Raw genomic sequence first — 18,136 nt, forward strand, 5'->3', positions numbered from 1 at the left:
CAATTCATCTTACTTTTATTAAGGGATTTGTTACATAGTTTGGGGCCAGGAAAGGAGTGAAAGGAGAGAGCGCACAGCTGCAGAGAGTCCCTGGTTAAGGCTGCTGCAGGGGCACATTTAATCAGTTTTGGCCCAACTTGGCATTTAGGAACTGCGGAACTCCCTGCGGCTGGTCAGATCAGCTTGAAGGCAGGGGTCTGGGATGCCCTTGATGACAACGTGACTCCAAGTTGCTCACTAAGCCCAGTACTGTGCCTGGCTCTTCTCTCTTCCATAAAACATCCTCAGCAATTTGACCAAAAGTCCATCTTTGATTAAGTTTTGATTCTGCAGCTCCTTCCTTTCAAATCTAACCAACTGCTACAATTTTCAACTACATCATTTATTTCTGGTTTCTAGGGAGGACAGAACTTTTAGGAAGCAGCTGGTTCATGGACATACAGCTCAGGCAGAACTGTGAATGTCTGAGTGAAGCAAAAGGTTTAGTTCCCTAAGGCAAAACACTTTGGACAAAGCAAAGTTTGAACAGGTGAACATAACCTTCCTAGCACAATAAGTCGTTTGGGTCCCTGGACAGCACTAGAAGACACTATGAAGCTGGAACAGATCCATTAGAAAGAACAATGAACTTCCAATAATTGTGAGCTCAAATAGACTCCCTTCAGACTATGCTACCCATCCAGACTTCAGTTCATGGTAAACCCTTGATGTTTTAAATATTATTTACTAGCTGCCCCAACCATGCTTTGATGTCTGTGTATATGTGTTTTGTGTGTGTATATTTGTGTATGTGTGTATATATTTGTGTATATGTGGGTTTGTGCCTGTGTTGTAATGTATTTATTTATTTATTGGTTTTTAAAGTCTCTTCTGCTGTGTTTTTAATGTTTTTCTGAGTGATGGTCACTCGTTGGCTTGATAGGTGTATTGTGTCCAAATTTGGTGTCAATTCGTCCAGTGGTTTTTGAGTTATGTTAATCCCATAAACAAACATTACATTTTTATTTATTTAGATTTATATGTTCCAAAACCAACTATCACCTCCACCACCCAGCTTTTCCACTATCTCTCTCTCTCTACTTGTATAAATCTAAATCTACCCATGGATTACATATGGCCCAGTACAGCTATGAATGCAGACCAACACAAAATTGTAAACTTACTTAAAATGTTATGAGATTGTTTAATGGGGTTTTTTTTTGTTTTTGAACATGAACATTGTAGATGACAGCAGAATGGAATGGAATAATCAGAATAAGTTATGTCCATATGTGTCAGAGTATTATCCATAATTCATATTATAACTGCAAACTGTTTAGCCAGAGGACCTGCTCAATGAGTTTAAAAGATCCTCTGAATGAGATAGCGCATGATTAGGATTATTAGATGAAGGCTTTTTTTGCTTATCGGTGGTGACGGATATCACAAAAATTATGTACAAACCTTCTTTTCTTTTTCTTTCTTCTTTCTTTCTTTCTTTCTTTCTTTTTTTGTTCATCAGCAGTGGCTTCATTGGGCCACATTGGAAGAAGAATTGTTTTGGTCCAAACAATTCTTCTGGCAATGTGGCCCCATGAAGCCAAAAGGTTCACCTCTATTTTAAACGATAGCTATTTTGTCTTTTCTTTTATTTATTTATTATTATTTCTGGCATTTGTAACCCGCCCTTCTCACCCTTGAGGGGGGGGGGGCTCAGGGTGGCCTCACAGCAATCACCATTCGGTGCTGTCACAGTTATAAACGTTCAACAATACCATACAAAAAAGCCCACGATATGGTTCAGATATGTGGATAACACTTTCACCATTTGGAGCCATGGAAAAGAAGAACTCAACAGGTTTCTGGACCATCTTAACAGCATCCACCCAAACATCCAGTTCACCATGGAAAAAGAAAACGAAGGAAGACTGCCTTTTCTAGATGTCCTAGTCATCCGCAAACCAGATCAACAATTGGGTCACACCGTTTACAGAAAACCCACACACACAGATAGATATCTACATAAAAACTCCAACCATCGCCCAGGTCAAAAAAGAAGCACCGTTAAAGCCTTGGCAAACCGTGCAAAAAGAATCTGTGAACCCCACCTCCTTCAAGATGAACTGAACCACCTAAACTGGGCTCTACAGGCCAATGGATACTCCACCTCAGACATCAGAAGAGCTGCAAGACTGAGAACAAGCCATGAGAGTAAAGACAAAGATCCACCCAGAGGAAAAGTGTTCTTGTCGTACATCAAGGGAACCATTGACCGCATAGGGAAGCTGATGAGGAAACACAACATACAAACAATCTACAAACCCACCAAGAAAATCCAACAAATGCTACGTTCAGCAAAGGACAAGAGAGATCCTCTCACTTCTGCAGGAGTCTACCATGTACAATGCAGCTGTGGACAAGTTTACATAGGGACCACCAAACGCAGCACTGCCCAAACACGAATCGAAGAACATGAAAGGCACTGCAGACTACTTCAACCAGAGAAGTCAGCCATAGCAGAGCACAACATTTTATTTGAGAGCACAGGAATGCTGGGTCACTCTCACAACCACCATGTCAGACTACACAGAAAAGCCATTGAAATCCACAAGCATGTGGACAATTTCAACAGAAAGGAGGAAACCATGAAAATGAACAAAATCTGGCTACCAGTATTAAAAAAAAACTCTAAAATTGCAACAGCACAACAACAGAGAGGAGACAAACAAGGACATCTAATCACCTCTCAACAAAAGTTTGCTCCAGGCACAGTCAGGCCATTGTATACTAATCAAGGTGGTCAGTTGAAACATTCACACCTAGCTCCAGCAAACAAGAGTCCTTTGTCCCACCCTGGTCATTCCACAGATATATAAACCCTTTTTCCTAGTTCCAACAGACCTCACTACCTCTAAGGATGCTTGCCATAGATGCAGGCGAAACGTCAGGAGAGAATGCCTCTAAAACATGGCCATATAGCCTGAAAAAACCTACAACAACCCAGTGATTTCGGCCATGAAAGCCTTCGACAATACAATACCATTTAAAGCATTAAACAATTAATTAAAACAGTCAAATAAAATGTACATGAATTTTGTGCTTGGGTCTCCTAAGATACCTCATTATGTATACATATACAAGTATTCCAAAATCTTTTACAAATCAAAATACCATATAAATCTTTCCATACCATATATGTGATTATGCGCAAGGAATTTTTGAATAAAGCTAACATATTTTACTAACAGTAAGCTTATTTATTTTCTTTCTGTCTATAGGCATAGGCACCTTCTGCCTTTCCAATTGATTATTCCACTTGAGAGCAGAAACATTATCTCTCAAATCTCTCAGCATTTTCAAAGAAATGTTGCTTTAAACATCAGAAACAGAATTTTGCGCTCCAAATTGTGATGTTTAAGTCCTAAATCAGTTAATATTTGTTGACAACCATCCCCATTAATGTTTTAAAGGCTACCAAAAGAAGAAGAATCTAGAAAATCTGAACTTCATATGGAAGCTGAGTAAATTTTGTGACTGAATGTATTATTTCAAAAAAATATGATCTGTGAAAGGTTGCTTAAAATGATTTAATAGAACAAATTATGACTCACTTGGCAGGTTCTGAATCTTTGTATTATGCCACAGCTCAATAACCTATGAGTCACACAATAGATCAATCCTTTCCCATTCATTTGTATTTGCTACTAGTTTTTTTCTCCTGATAGGATTCCTTATCCACCCCCCAAGAGAAGCACTGTTCGCTTTTCTCTTTCCTCTATTATGACCAATACAAATTCATTTTATCCCATACTTGCTATAATTTCTTCAACAGAGGCTCATAGAATGTGCTGCAGTGTTAATAAGGAGTACAGAACATTTCAAGAAATGGATTTTGCAGCATGTGATCCACCGATGTGTCAGTGCTTGGAAAGGTAACATAAGTCAGATACAAACTGGGCCCCAGCAGGAAAAAATGGAATACATCACTATGTTGGTACAGAAGTCAGCAGCTAGCAAAAAGATACATGCTGGTCCACAAAGGAGGGAATGGAGAAAGCTGTGGGTGGGCAAGATTACGAAATGTCACAAAATATCACTCCAAACACCACAAAAAGGTTTGAGCTGTCAACTTCTTCGGAACCCTGTGTCTGTGTGCACGCGCCTTCAAGTCATCTGTCAACTTATGGCAACCCCATGAATTTCATAGGTTTTTCTTAGGCAAAGAATAGTCAAAGATGGTTTGGCCTTTCTTCCTCTTACAGTCTACAGCACCTGAGATTCTTTGGCAGCAGGGGCGGCTCATCCATTATGCGAAGTAAGTGGTCACAGAACACTGTTTTTTGCCAGGGGCACAGAGGCGCCTCTGTAAATGCCCCTCGACCGCCACTTGAGGAGTGCCCCTTCAGCTCACAACAGCCCTAGCAGTCCGGGGGGAGCCTCGGCTTTCTTGCCTCGCTGCCGAGCGATCCTCTTCCCAAAGGGGCCGGGCCCTTGAGCCTCACCTCGCCCCTCTTGTTCCTGCTCCACCTGGCCACCAGGTGCGCAAGCAGAGCAGGTGCTCAATCGTTCTCCGCATTCGATCCCTTCCCCATGACCAGCTCCCTTTCCCGATCACCCGGCGCTCCACCCGCCTCCTCTCCTCTCCCCAATCTGCAGGTGGGCCAAGGGGTGGAGCCACCGCACCTGGCCCGCTTTGGGTCCGGAGGCGTGTCTGAAGACCGCAGCATACGCACCAAAAGTCGTGTCTTCTCTTGACTTTCTCTTCAGCCATTGGGACCAAGAGAGAGAGAGAGAGAGCCCCTCCTCCGCTCCCTCCTTTGTTTTTGCGCCTACCTTCAGGAAAGGTGGGCATCTCCACTTCTCTCTCTCTCTCTCTCTCTTGGTCCCAATGGCTGAGGAGAAAGTCAGGAGAAGAGGTGACTTTTGGTGCACACGCTGAGGTCTTCAGGCACACCTCCGGACCCAAAGTGGGCCAGGCAAGGGAGCATGTGCGGCAAGTGTAGGGCACACAGAACTCCCACGACAAACAGAAAATATATATCAATGATTGGTTGGGGGGGGGGGGCGCCAAAATACTGTTTGCTTACCATTGAAAATTACCTAGGGCCGCCTCTGTTTGGCAGCTTCACATTTAAGTACTGAAGGGCTTCAATACCCCAGAGGCACCAGATTCTGTCTGATCTTGGAAGCTAAGCAGGGTCAGCTCTGGTTAATACTTAGATGAGAGACTGCCAATGAATCCCAGGTGCTATAGGCTATATTTCAGAGGAAGGAATTGACAAAACCTTCAAGGAAAACTCTTTAAAATTCATGGTGCCACCATAAGTCAATAAGCGCTTGAAGAATCATGGAATCAGAATCAAAGAGTGGGAAGAGACCTCATGGGCCATCCAGTCCAACCCCCTGCCAAGAAGCAGGAACATTGCATTCAAATCACCCCTGACAGATGGCCATCCAGCCTCTGTTTAAAAGCTTCCAAAAAAGGAGCCTCCACCACACTCCGGAGCAGAGAGTTCCACTGCTGAATGGCTCTCAAAGTCAGGAAGTTCTTCCTCATGTTCAGATGGAATCCCCTCTCTTGTAGTTTGAAGTCATTGCTCTGCGTCCTAGTCTCCAAGGAAGCAGAAAACAAGCTTGCTCCCTCCTCCCTGTGGCTTCCTCTCACATATTTATTAGGCCTGGGTAACAACGGAAAAATTTGTTTCTAAAATCGATTCGTTTTTTAGGGGGTTTTGCGTTTCGTTATTTAAAATAATTACAAAATTTTCCTTTTAAAAAGTTCGATATTTACGAAATTTCGTAAATGTGAAAAAAATTACAAAACATCAATGAAACGATTTCCGAAACAATAACGAATCGATTCGTTAATGGCGGACGCGACCGCGAAATACGCTAAAAAACCTCCAAATGGGACAGGGGGAACGTCTGAAGTTTCCCTCTCCCTCTGTTGTTGACTGTTGGTGTGACATTATAATTTTTTTTCACTAATTAAACAAAAAACAACTATAAAACTTGCCCCAGACATGCGGAAATAATAACGAAACGACCTCAAAACGATAACGAAACGAATACATAACGAATTACGAAGCATTTACAAAACGTATTTAAAAATTCGTTTTTTAAAAAATTGCTCCAGAATGGTTTGTTATCACTTCGTAATCAAGAAAATTAACGAATTATTAACGAATTATGAATTAACAAAACGAAACCGCCCAGCCCTAATATTTATACATGGCTATCATATCTCCTCTCAGCCTTCTCTTCTTCAGGCTAAACATGCCCAGCTCCTGAAGCCGCTCCTCATAAAGCTTGTTCTCCAGACCATTGATCATTTTAGTCGCCCTCCTCTGGACACATTCCAGTTTGTCAATATCTCTCTTGAATTGTGGTGCCCAGAATTGGACACAATATTCCAGGTGTAGTCTAACCAGAGCAGAATAGAGGGGTAGCATTACTTCCCTAGATCAAGACCAGTGGTTCTCAATCTGGGGTCCCCAGATGTTGTTGGCCTACAACTCCCAGAAATCCTAGCCAGTTCACCAGCTGTTAGGATTTCTGGGAGTTGAAGGCCAAAAACACCTGGAGACTCCAGGTTGAGAACCACTGATCTAGACACTATGCTCCTCTTGATGCAACCCAAAATCCCATTGGCTTTTTTTGCCGCCACATCACATTGTTGCCTCATGTTTAACTTGCTGTTCATGAGGATTCCAAGATCTTTTTCACACATACTGCTCTCGAGCCAGGCATTGTCCCCCATTCTGTATCTTTGCATTTCGTTTTTTCTGTCTAAGTGGAGTATCTTGCATTTGTCACTGTTGAACTTCATTTTATTAGTTTTGGCCCATCTCTCTAATTTGTCAAGATCGTTTTGAATCCTGCTCCTGTCCTATGGAGTATTGGCTATCCCTCCCAATTTGGTGTCCACGGCATTCCTCACATCTACCCAGCTTGTAACACTATCGAAAAAGGAGATCAGATTAGTCTGGCATGACTTGTTTTTGATAAATCCATGTTGACTATTAGCGATGACCGCATTTGTTTCTAAGTGCTTGCAGACCACTTCCTTGACAATCTTTTCCAGAATCTTGCCTGGTATCGACGTGAGGCTGACCGGACAGTAATTATCTGAATCATCCTTTTTTCCCTTCTTGAAGATTGGGACCACATTGGCCCTCCTCCAATCTGCTGGAACTTCTCCCGTTCTCCAAGAACTCTCAAAGATGATTCGGAAATGACTTCCTTCAATTGTTCCCCATCCTCACCCTATCCTAGGTTTATGGGAACAACTCACTATGAAATACAGGAGGAGGACCAGCTACTTTCAGTGCTTTGAATACTTTCATCTTAACTCTCTCAACCTCAATGCCACCCCTCCATGACAGAAGTGACAAGGTGGAAGTATCTCAGTAGGCTCCTGGAAGCTTCTCAGTCTCCCTCCATCCCAAGAATATATAACTATGTTATCATCATTTCAGGAAGGTTCATTCAGCAGGGTTTTTCTTAGACAGTTCTTGTCTAAGAAAATTTGTTTCTGACTTATTGTGACCCTAAGGCAAAGCTATCATGGGGTTTTCCGGGGCTTAAACTGTGTGGCTCATCAAAGGTCACCCAGTGGGTTTCCGTGACTTAAAGCACATCTCCATACTTGTACTTCAATGCTCAAACCACAGTGCCCAAGGCCTATTTCTAAACAGTGAGAGAATGTCGTTCCTAAAGCAGTTGGCCAGTTTAAAAACACTGTAACATTAAGAACTGATGTCCCGGTGTTCCTATTTTCCACTTCCTTACTTTTCTGGCTGAAGGGTGTGTGCCTGTGTGAGAGGCATATAATGCTTGAAATACATTTTTATTTATTCATTTCAAGCATTTTTACCCTGCTCCCAGGCAAAAAAAGGCTCCCTGAACGGTTTATAATGATTTATGAAACGACAGTCTATGCCCTCAGGCATGGAGTCTCAAAGCGATGGCATAAAAGGAAAAGGGATGAGGAGGAGGGCACTACATCTGAGTTACAAATCTCCAAAGCTCTTTAAAAAGCTTTCCCAAGCTGCAAAGAGTCAAACAAGCTTCCTGTAGCCACTTCTTCTTCAGCTGATGGATGAAGTGAGGCTGACCTCTGCCGTGCCATGATGTCCTTCTAGGGAGGCAGGGATGACAGTCCCTTTCCTCAGTGACACATGTTTCCCTGAGAGATAGCTGCTTTTCATGCTGTGCATTCCCCAGGCAAATCAGATATGTTTCAGTACAGCAAAATGGGAAATAGCCATAGTTTGCTGAAGTATTTCTATAGTTTGAAGGGAATTTTTCTCGTCTGGGTTGTTGTAGCTTTTTCGGGCTATATGGCCATGAAACCCAGTGATTCTGGCCATGAAAGCCTTCGATAATAAATTTTCTCCTCTGTTTTTTGAAAGGTTGCATTACTTTATTACACCAGCCTGTTGCCTCATTGCAATCACATTGTTTAAAGAAATATAATGTTATTGGAACAATCTCTTCCCCATCTTGCTGCAATTGCACTATTGTAGCACTTAGTTAATGCAAAGTTCCTCAACCATCAGTCTTCCATGCAGTCTCACTTCTACCCAGAGGCGGCCCTAGGTAATTTTCAATGGTAAGCAAACAGTATTTTGCCCCCCCCCCCCCCCCAACCAATCACTGATATATATTTTCTGTTCGTCGTGGGAGTTCTGTGTGCCATATTTGGTTCAGTTCCATCATTGGTGGAGTTCAGAATGCTCTTTGATTGTAGATGAACTATACATCCCAGTAACTACAACTTGCATATGTCAAGGTCTATTTTCCTCCAAGAGTGCCTCAAGAGTGCCCCTGGGCAAAATCAACTATACTGCAAATGCTTACTTTGCGTAATGGGTTGAGCCGCCCCTGCTTCTATGCATGTTTGTCCTATTCAACACAGTTGTGCAGTGCTTTTCTTTCATTCCTATTTTGCCAGAACTATGCAGTGGATACACTTTGAAAATCCTTGCATGACCTTCTCCTACTTTGCAATATAGCAGCGTTTCTCAACTTGGGGGTTTGAGACCCCTGGAGGGGTCACTAGGGGGTGTCAGAGGGGTCGCCACAGACCATCAGAAAACATAGTATTTTCTATTGCTCATGAGGGTTCTGTGTGGGAAATTTGGCCCAATTCTATCTTTGGTGGGGTTCAGAATGCTCTTTGATTGTAGGTGAACTATAAATCCCAGCGACCACAACTCCCAAATGTCAAGGTCTATTTTCTCCAAACTCCACCAGTGTTCACATTTGGGCATATTGAGTATCTGTGCCAAGTTTGGTCCATATCCATCATTTTTTGTGTTCACAGTGCTCTCTGGATGTAGGTGAACTACAACTCCAAAACTCAAGGTCAATGCCCACCAAACCCTTCTAGTATTTTCTGTTGGTCATGGGAGTTCTGTGAGCCAAGTTTGGTCCAATTCCATCATTGGTGGAGTTCAGAATGCTCTCTGATTGTAGATGAACTATAAATCCCAGCAACTACAACTCCCAAATGACAAAATCAATCCCCACACCACACCAGTATTCAGATTTGGCTGTATTGGGTATTTGTGCCAAATTTGATCCAGTGAATGAAAATACATCCTGCCTATCAGATATTTACATTACGATTCATAACAGTAGCAAAATTACAGTTATGAAATAGCAACAAAAATAATTTTATGGTTGAAGGTCACCACAACATGAGAAACTGTATTATGGGGTCACGGCACCAGGAAGGTTGAGAAACACTGCAATATAGGGACTGCAGCAGCAGCAGATTTCACTTTGTAACAAAATTTGAAAAAAAAATCATGGTTTGAAAGTGTTCTTTCTTGTTTAACTGTGTGGTGCTTACTTTGAAAGTAGTTGTTATAAGGAAACTTAGGTCGTGTGACTACCACTAACGATGTTGAATTGGTTGAGACTATGAGATATTAGGGCTGGTCAATTCGTTTCGTTAATTCGTAATTCGTTAAAAAATTCGTTAATTTTTGAATTACGAAACGATTACAAAACTTTTTTTTTAACCTGGAAGTGTTTTTAAATATCGAAACGGCAGGCGCCAAAAATTTTGTATTTCCGTCCATTTCGGAAATACGTAAGATGGCCGCCTGCCGATGCTTGCTGGGAGCTCTCCTCTCTCGGCGCCGGCTGAGCAAGCGAGCGAGAGGGCGAGAGAGAGGGGCGAGCGAGCGGCGAGCGAGAGGGGCGAGCGAGGCATTCTCTCCTGACGTTTTGCCTGCATCTATGGCAAGCATCCTCAGAGGAGTGAGGTCTATATTTATAAGGGTTTATATTTATGTGGAATAATGACCAGGGTGGGACAAAGGACTCTTGTCTGCTGGAGCGAGGTGTGAATGTTTCAACTGACCACCTTGATTAGCATTTGATGGCTTGGCAGTGCCTGGAGCAATCTTTTGTTGAGAGGTGACTGATTAGATGTCCCTGATTGGGTTGTTGTAGGTTTTTTCAGGCTATATGGCCATGGCCTAGAGGCATTTTCTCCTGACTTTTCGCCTGCATCTATGGCGAGCGAGAGGGGTGAGCGAGCGGCGAGCGAGAGGGGCGAGCGAGGCATTCTCTCCTGACGTTTTGCCTGCATCTATGGCAAGCATCCTCAGAGGTAGTGAGGTCTGTTGGAAGTAGGAAAAAGGGTTTATATTTATGTGGAATAATGACCAGGGTGGGACAAAGGACTCTTGTCTGCTGGAGCGAGGTGTGAATGTTTCAACTGACCACCTTGATTAGAGGGCCCGCCAGAGTGAGTGCCTGCCTTCCCTCCTTAATAATAATTTTAATTTCTCCTCCCTATTCTACTAAATTAATAATTAAATTTAAAAAATATTTTAAAAATATTGAAAAAAAAGGGCGCCATCTTTACAAAATGTTTTGTAAATATTTACGAAATTTCATAAATATCAAACTTTTTTTTGGAAAATTTTGTAATTATTTTAAATATCGAAACAAAAAAAAAACCCCCAATTACAAATCGATTTTAGAAACAAATTTTTGCGTTGTTACCCAGGCCTATGAGATATTCATTGCTAGTATTGTTGTGATTATTGCCTGTATTGTTGTGTTTGGGCTCGGCCTCATGTAAGCCGCACCGAGTCCCTTGGGGAGATGGTAGCGGGGTACAAATAAAGTGTTGTTATTATTATTATTATTATTATTATTATTATTATTATTATTATTAGAAGCCTCCTTTAAATGCCTTGGAAAGAGTGAGTGGTGTGGTGCAGGTCTGGGAGAGAAGCTGCTTCTAGAAGAGGCACTGCAGGCAGTGGATTGTGCAAGCTTTCTCTCCCGGGCCTGCATCGCACCACACACTCTTTCCAAGGAATTTAAAAGAGGCTTTAAAGCTATTCCTACTCTAGAAGAGAGGCACTGCAAGTAGTGGCATGCACATTTTCTCTCCTGGGCCTGCACTGCACCACACACTCTTTCCAAGGCATTTAAAGGAGGCTTTCCCACTCACCACTTCTAGGTAAGGAAGTGCAATGACCTCCTGGGGCTATCCTCCCTAGACTTCCTGAAAAAAAACCCTCCATCTCCTTTCTGATTTGGGTTTAATGCTTCCTTACAGCTATTTCTACTCTCTACTCTAGAGGAGAGATAACTGGTAGTAGTTTTCAGGGAATGAGGGGTTCTTTTTGTTTGTTGAGATTAATAAAAAAAGATTACACTGTGATGCCAAAAAGCAGAGGAGGAGCAGTGACAAGTGGGTTTTGATACCAAGAGGGCCTTTACTGTTACGGGCTCCCAAAGGTACCGAAAGAAAACAGATCGGTACACAAATCTACTCACAGTTAAGAACGAGGGTGAGATAACAGGAAGTGAATCTACTAGGCCTGGGTAACAACGGAAAAATTTGTTTCTAAAATCGATTTGTATTTGGGGGTTTTTTTTGCTTCGATATTTAAAATAATTACAAAATTTTCCTTTTAAAAAGTTCGATATTTACGAAATTTCGTAAATGGTAAAAAATTAACGAATCGATTTCCGAAACAATAACGAATCGATTCGTTAATGGCGGACGCGACCACGAAATACGCTAAAAAACCTCCAAAACCTTCTGAAGCTTCCCTCTCCCTCTGTTGTTGACTGTTGGTGTGATATTATAATTTTTTTTCACTAATTAAACCATAAAACTGGCCCAGACATGCGGAAATAATAACGAAACGACCTCAAAACAATAACGAAACGAATACAATATCAAAATACGAAGCATTTACAAAACGTTTTTGAAAATTTGTTTTTTTTAATAATTGCTCCAGAATGGTTTGTTATCGTTTTGTAATTGAAAAAATTAACAAATTATTAACAAATTACGAATTAACGAAACGAAACCGCCCAGCCCTAGAATCTACCTCATAGAAGGGAAATTCACTCTTGAAAGACTTATCATGGGGGAAAAGTATCTCCAATGAAGCTTTTTCACCAATCCTTGTTTCCTTTTCTGCCCATAAAATGGCTATTGGCCACGGTAGTCCATGCTCTAGTTACATCCCGTATAGACTACTGCAATGCTCTCTACGTGGGGTTGCCTTTGAAAACTGCTCGGAAGCTTCAAATGGTCCAGCGTTCGGCAGCCAGGTTGCTAACAGGAGCAGCACTCAGGGAGCATACTACTCCTTTGTTGCGCCAGCTCCACTGGCTGCCAGTTTGCTACCGGGCACAATTCAAAGTGCTGGCGTTAGCCTGTAAAGCCCTAAACAGTTCTGGCCCTACTTACCTCTCCGAATGCATCTCCTCCTATGAACCGACTAGGACACTAAGATCATCTGGGGAGGCCCTGCTCTCTGTCTCGCCTGCATCACAGGTGCGCTTGGTGGGGACGAGAGACAGGGCCTTCTCAGTGGTGGCCCCTCGGCCTGCAGATATCAGATCAGCCCCCTCCCTGCTGGCGTTTCGGAGGAAAGTGAAGACCTGGCTGTTCAAACAAGCATTTGATTAAGCAGTGTAATTGAACATAGGAATACAGAATAATGGATGATGAGACTGGATTCTGATTTTACTGTTGAGGCGCTAATGATTGTTATACTGATGTTTAATGATTTATGTTACAATTGTTTTTAATTGCCCTATACTTGTCTCATGATGTTTTGTATCAATGTTGTTCACCGCTTTGTGTCACCTGAGGGTTGAGAAAAGCGGTATATAAATAAAGTAAATAAATAAATAAATAAATATATTGTTGGCCCATTTTGCATAGAATCTGGTGTGAAAGAGTTTTTTAAACAATATAAGTGGTACAATTTTTATGTTTCATTCAAATCATAAGCAGGGCTCATCAACATTCATGTAGGTGATGCTGATTACATTTCTTAGTAGTGCATTTTAAATGACTTTTCTTTAAACTGTGTACACAGGACTGCGTAATATGAAAACTGCCCAGAGGTTCAGATATTTAAAAAAACTAATTTCTAAAGCAGCACTGCTGCAAGCCTGAGACTTCTGTCTTGCCTTTGTACTTGAAAAATATTTGAAGTAGTCCATTTACTAAAGAAACAAGATAACATTCTCTTCTTTGCCAGTTCTTCAAAGGTCAGAATCAAGCCTGGCTTTTCCATTAGACAGAATAAGGTGACTGGGGAAGGTCTCTAGATGGAGCTGTTTCTGTGACTTGTAAGATCTCTGACTTCTGTGGAACACTTTCCTTTCTGTTAGTTTTCATAATTGGTTTTTTAAAATGGCTTTTACATTGGTTTAAAAGTATTTTTCTATCATTCTTTTGACCCCCAAAGGAGCTTGTTTTGTCTACTCTGATCAGATTCAAATTTTAAAATAAACATCTGGGAAAATCTGTTAGGATTTTCAGCTATATGGATAGGCAGTTGTGTATATATGCATATGAATAGACATCTGCCAGGAGGACATGTCCTCTAACTATGGCAAGCATCCTCAGAGGTAGTGAGTAGGGCTGGGCGGTTTCGTTTCGTTAATTCGTAATTCGTTAATAATTCGTTAATTTTGTTGATTACGAAGCGATAACGAACCATTCTGGAGCATTTTTTTTAACGAATTTTTAAATACATTTTGTAAATGCTTCGTATTTCGTTATTGTATTCGTTTCGTTATTGTTCTGAGGTCGTTTCGTTATTATTTCCGCATGTCTGGGCCAGTTTTATGGTTTAATTAGTGAAAAAAAATTATAATATCACACCAACAGTCAACAACAGAGGGAGAGGGAAGCTTCAGAAGTTTTTGGAGGTTTTTTAGCATATTTCGCGGTCACGTCCGCCATTAACGAATCAATTCGTTATTGTTTCGGAAATCGATTCGTTATTTTTTTACCATTTACGAAATTTCGTAAATATCGAACTTTTTAAAAGGAAAATTTTGTAATTATTTTAAATATCGAAACGCAAAAACCCCCCAAAAAAGGAATTGATTTTAGAAACAAATTCTTCCGTTGTTACCCAGGCCTAGTAGTGAGGTCTGTTGGAACTAGGGAAAAGGGTTTATATATCTGTGGAATGACCAGGGTGGGACAAAGGACTCTTGTCTGCTGGAGTTAGGTTGAAGAGAAGTCAGCCATAGCAGAGCACCTGATGAATCTACCTGGACACAGCATTTTATTTGAGAACACAGAAATGCTGGACCACTCTCACAACCACCATGTCAGACTACACAAAGAAGCCATTGAAATACACAAGCATGTGGACAATTTCAACAGAAAGGAGGAAACCATGAAAATGAACAAAATCTGGCTACCAGCATTAAAAAAAACTTTAAAATTAGAACAGCACAACAACAGAGAGTAAACAATCAGGCACATCAAATCACCTCTCAACAAAAGTTTGCTCTAGGCACTGTCAGGCCATTATATGCTAATCAAGGTGATCAGTTGAAACATTCACACCTAGCTCCAGCAGACAAGTCCTTTGTCTCACCCTGGTCATTTCACAGATATATAAACCCTTTTTCCTAGTTCCAACAGACCTCACTACCTCTGAGGATGCTTGCCATAGATGCAGGCGAAACGTCAGGAGAGAATGCCTCTAGACCATGGCCATATAGCCCGAAAAAAACCTACAACAACCCAGTGATTCCGGCCATGAAAGCCTTCGACAATACAAGCCTTATCTTGTTTTCCTGGATCAAACTGACTTCAGCAACATAATAAATGCCAGTGAGCCTGTTGCACTCAATTTCCAGGACGCAGCAGCAGAGAACAGCCATTTGAATGGGAACATCTGATTTGGTTGCATATAATAACTCTAGATTCTACAAGATTTTCTTCCTGTTGCCTTCACTCAGAGTCAGGGCAGACTCAAGCAATGGACAAAGACCTTGCATCCCATTTCCATATATAGAATTTTACTGGTCTGGCTTCTTTATTTTATTCTAGTACTGGCAGAGGGAAAGTATCCTCCCCAAACCTACAAAGTAATGTCTTTTTCAAATAATTATTTGGTAGTTACCTTCTACATTAAACAGTGTAAGTAATATTATTTCCCTCCTTAACAACCATTGTCATTTACAGTGAAGTGGAAATGGGTTGTCTGTATCATTAATAGGGAGGAAGAGAACAGTTTGAGCAAATAGTTGGAAACAGGAGTTATTGCAAGTGGGGCTGTCCTATGCAGAACTGAGAATAGAATCATAGAATCATAGAATCAAAGAGTTGGAAGAGACCTCATGGGCCATCCAGTCCAACCCCCTGCCAAGAAGCAGGAATATTGCATTCAAATCACCCCTGACAGATGGCCATCCAGCCTCTGCTTAAAAGCTTCCAAAGAAGGAGCCTCCACCACACTCCGGGGCAGAGAGTTCCACTGCTGAACGGCTCTCACAGTCAGGAAGTTCTTCCTCATGTTCAGATCGAATCTCCTCTCTTGTAGTTTGAAGCCATTGTTCCGCGTCCTAGTCTCCAAGGAAGCAGAAAACAAGCTTGCTCCCTCCTCCCTGTGGCTTCCTCTCACATATTTATACATGGCTATCATATCTCCTCTCAGCCTTCTCTTCTTCAGGCTAAACATGCCCAGTTCCCTAAGCCGCTCCTCATAGGGCTTGTTCTCCAGACCCTTGATCATTTTAGTCGCCCTCCTCTGGACACATTCCAGCTTGTCAATATCTCTCTTGAATTGTGGTGCCCAGAATTGGACACAATATTCCAGATGTGGTCTAACCAAAGCAGAATAGAGGGGTAGCATTACTTCCTTAGATCTAGACACTATGCTCCTATTGATGCAGGCCAAAATCCCATTGGCCTTTTTTGCCGCCACATGACATTGTTGGCTCATGTTTAACTTGTTGTCCACGAGGACTCCAAGATCTTTTTCACACGTACTGCTCTCGAGCCAGGCGTCACCCATTCTGTATCTTTGCATTTCACTTTTTCTGCCAAAGTGGAGTATCTTGCATTTGTCACTGTTGAACTTTATTTTGTTAGTTTTGGCCCAACTCTCTAATCTGTCAAGATCGTTTTGAATTCTGCTCCTGTCCTCTGGACTATTGGCTATCCCTCCCAATTTGGTGTTGTCTGCAAACTTGATGATCATGCCTTCTAGCCCTAGAAAGATTGTTCTGTAATTATTTGATTTTTTTCCCAGAATTTTTCCCAGAATTTTTCCCAGAATCTTCCCAAGAACATCCCATGATAAGTTGTTCTCCAGGCCACAAATCAACAGGGACTTGAAAACGCATGAAAATAACAAGTTCCCTCAATCAGGGCAGAGGATCATGTGGCCTTCTAGATGTTTAACTCCAAATGTGAGCTGTCCTAGTCAGCATGGCCAAAGATAACACTATGTAACATGGTTTTTGTTCTTGTGTTATAAATGTCATTCTATCATAAAACATGGAAAAATGTAATAAACTGCAAAAACTTTGTTTTTGTGAGACATGCTGCTGCATATTCTGCTACAGTTTTTCATTGAATAACTCATACAGTCTCAACCAATTCAGCTTAGTTTGTGGCAGCCACACAAACAAAGTTTTTGGAGCATAACAACTACTTTCAAAATAAATACCACACAATTAAACAGGAATAACATTTACAAACCAGGAACAGATATTTTTCAACTTTTGTTGGATAGTGTAATGGTGAATAATGGTTTATAACACAGTTTTAAAAAGTCCCCAAAAAACACATCTCTTTTGAGGTTAGACATAAATCTTTCGCCTAAAGTAAAATTGCAGCCATTTGCAAAAACCACCTGCTTTCTTTACCTTATAGCTGTATTTTTTTCCAGAAGCGACTTGAGAAACTTCAGGTTGCTTATAGTGTCAGAGAATTGGCTGTCTGCAAAGACATTGCCCAGGAGATGCCTGGATGTGTTACCATCCTGTGGGAACATGTCCCTGCTTGGGAAGATGGAGCTGACAGACAGGAGCTCACTCCATCTTGTGGATTTGAACTGCTGATGTTCAGGTCAGCAGTTCAGCCAGCAAAAGGGTTTAACCCACTGCACCACCCAGGGGCGGTGCATCCATTACACAAAGTAAGCGGTCGCAGTACACTTTTGTTGCCAGGGGCACAGAGGCGCCTCTGTAAATGCCCCTCAACCACCACTTGAGGAGCGCCCTCTCAGCTCACAACAGCCCTAGCAGTCCGGAGGAAGCCTCAGCAACCTATTACACAAAGTAAGCATTTGCAGTATAGTTGATTGTGCCCAAGGGCACTCTTGAGGCACTCTTGGGGGGGAAATAGACCTTGACGTATGCGAGTTGTAGTTACTGGGATGTATAGTTCACCTACAATCAAAGAGCATTCTGAACTCCACCAATGATGGAATTGAACCAAATATGGCACACAGTACTCCCACGACGAACAGAAAATATATATCAATAATTGGTTGGGGGGGGGGGGGGCACGCCAAAATACTGTTTGCTTACCATTGAAAATTACCTAGGGCCACCTCTGGCACCACCGCAGCTCCTTGCCTTTATAGCTAAAAAGAATGAAATGGAACAAAGTGGCACCCTTTGGTCAGTGCTCTGTTGGTCTTTTTGCACTGTTTTTCTGTTTCCCCATTTGTTACTCTGAAGTTATTTATGATTCATTGCACATGACTCTCGCTCCTTAATGCTGAGTTTTTGTAAAACAATTCTCTCTCAGGTTTGTTCACTTGTCAGCTCCCAAATGCATTTCAGTTTAGCCCTGAGGTCAGGATAAAATTTATAGGGCTGAAAGAAGCTCAGAGAG

This window comes from Anolis sagrei, chromosome 3 (assembly GCF_037176765.1).
Source record: "Anolis sagrei isolate rAnoSag1 chromosome 3, rAnoSag1.mat, whole genome shotgun sequence".
Lineage (NCBI taxonomy): Eukaryota > Metazoa > Chordata > Lepidosauria > Squamata > Dactyloidae > Anolis > Anolis sagrei.